Genomic DNA, 2,500 nt, shown 5'->3' with positions numbered 1-2,500 from the left:
TTTGTTCTGCTGCCATTTATCTTTGTTTTGTTATCATTTTGCTATTCATTTGTTCATTTAAGCTTTGTGTGTGTGTGTGTGTGTGTGTGTGTGTGTGTGTGAAAAATATGACTATAAGACTATTGAAACCAAAGATGGTATTGGTGCCAACAATGATAATTGCAACATCAATGTTGACAATATTATTCATGATTACGACATTACTGACAATGTCAAAATGAAAGATAAACAATGGAAATAATAATGACAAGGAAAAAATAAGAAAGGAAGACGAATCATAACTATCATTCTCGCTATTACTATCACTATCACCATGACTATCACCATCACCACTATCCTCCTCTCCCACTATATTATCATCACAATTACCAACATTATCATAAAGAACAATAAAACATCTTAGCTTTATCTATTCCAACTATAACATGCGTTTAATTGTTATCTAAACTACTTCATTAATATAAAATAATCACTGTAGAATAACCTATATCATTTTTGTAGTTAGTGTAGTTGCAACGCTAACTACTAAAAATATATAGGATTTGGTGGAAAAAGTTATAGTCACCCCTCGGTAAAGAAAACGGAATGAAGAAAGGATCAGAGGAGAGGGAAATGGATGGGGATGGAGAGGGTAAGGAAGGGGAAGGGAAAGGGGAGAGAAAGGATATGAAGAAGAGGGGTAACTGAGGGGGAGGAAGAAAAGAAGGAGTATTAATTGATTATTGGATATTATCTGCCGAGTCAAGAGCTAGGTCATTCGCGGCAAGAGGAGAAAGAGGAGGACGGGGGATAAGGTAGGATGAGACAGGAGGAAGAAGAAAGTGGAAGGAGAAGAGAGGGAATAGGAAGATGAGGGGTAGGAGAAGGAAGAGAGGGAAGATTAAAAGGGGACGAGAACGAAGGAGGGAGGCGGAGAAAGGGATGAGGAAAAGGGGGGGAGAGTATAAGACCACTAAAAACAGGAAACCTATTCTCGCGTGTCCCCTTTTCAAGATGGCGGCACAAAAACAAGCCTTTCTTCGCAACCAACGCTGCCGCTGCGGACGTAGACACATATCCCCCGCGGAGGTCAAGACAGGCACCAAGGAATCGCCACCAGGATAAGTCCTCCCCTCTCCCGTCTGTCCTTCCGGGGCAGACCTCCTGTCCCATGGCCTCTGGAAGACTCTAGCAAGACTTCGGGTCAACCTCTCGGTGTGGGTAGGGCTGGCCGAGGTCTGAAGTCCCTCGCGCGTCTCGTTGTTGTTGGTTTGTTGGTTTGTTGGTTTGTTGGTTTGTTGGTTTGTTGGTTTGTTGGTTTGTTGGTTTGTTGGTTTGTTGGTTTGTTGGTTTGTTGGTTTGTTGGTTTGTTGGTTTGTTGGTTTGTTGGTTTGTTGGTTTGTTGGTTTGTTGGTTTGTTGGTTTGTTGGTTTGTTGTTGTTGTTGTTGTTGTTGTTGTTGTTGTTGTTGTTGTTGTTGTTGTTGTTGTTGTTGTTGTTGTTGTTGTTGTTGTTGTTGTTGTTGTTGTTGTTGTTGTTGTTGTTGGTTGTTGGTTGTTGGTTGTTGGTTGTTGGTTGTTGTTGTTGTTGTTGTTGTTTCATCAAGACATCCAATTGAATCATCTATCTAGCCGTGCTGTATCCTGCTCTCACGCAAAATAAAAGCCCATACAGCTGATCGCTAGTGTCACTGTTCCATCTAGTTAACCGAAAGGTGCTCTGAACATCCCAAGAAGGGAGAGGAAGACCAAGAAGGGAGAGGAAGACGAAGACTGAGAAGGGAGAGGAAGACGAAGACCGAGAAGGGAGGGGAAGACGAAGACTGAGAAGGGAGGGGAAGACGAAGACTGAGAAGGGAGGGGAAGACGAAGACTGAGAAGGGAGGGGAAGACGAAGACTGAGAAGGGAGAGGAAGACGAAGACTGAGGAGGGGGAGGGAGAGGGAGACGAAGACTGAGGAGGGGGAGGGAGAGGGAGACGAAGACTGAGAAGGGAGAGGAAGACGAAGACTGAGAAGGGAGGGGAAGACGAAGACTGAGAAGGGAGGGGAAGACGAAGACTGAGAAGGGAGGGGAAGACGAAGACTGAGAAGGGAGGGGAAGACGAAGACTGAGAAGGGAGGGGAAGACGAAGACTGAGAAGGGAGAGGAAGACGAAGACTGAGAAGGGAGAGGAAGACGAAGACTGAGAAGGGAGAAGACAAACTGAGGAGGAGACGAAGACTGAGGAGGGGGAGGGAGAGGGAGACGAAGACTGAGGAGGGGGAGGGAGAGGGAGACGAAGACTGAGGAGGGGGAGGGAGAGGGAGACGAAGACTGAGGAGGGAGAGGAAGACGAAGACTGAGGAGGGAGAGGAAGACGAAGACTGAGAAGGGAGAGGAAGACGAAGACTGAGAAGGGAGAGGAAGACGAAGACTGAGAAGGGAGAGGAAGACGAAGACTGAGAAGGGAGAGGAAGACGAAGACTGAGAAGGGAGAGGAAGACGAAGACTGAGAAGGGAGAGGAAGACGAAGACTGAGGA

The 2,500-nt window shown here is 46.1% G+C and overlaps 1 protein-coding gene across 3 annotated transcripts in view; it reads right to left on the bottom strand.

Moving 5' to 3' along the window:
• LOC122260770 (uncharacterized) overlaps positions 1-2,500 on the bottom strand; it is an 11,049-nt gene that overhangs the window by 1,576 nt on the left and 6,973 nt on the right. The gene's annotated exons all lie outside the window — the stretch shown is intronic.

This window comes from Penaeus japonicus, unplaced genomic scaffold (genome assembly GCF_977035675.1).
Source record: "Penaeus japonicus unplaced genomic scaffold, GWHDUDI00000001_assembly GWHDUDI00000022, whole genome shotgun sequence".
NCBI lineage: Eukaryota > Metazoa > Arthropoda > Malacostraca > Decapoda > Penaeidae > Penaeus > Penaeus japonicus.
The sequence above is the reverse complement of the archived record's forward strand: the minus strand, read 5'-3'. Positions and strand labels throughout refer to the sequence as shown.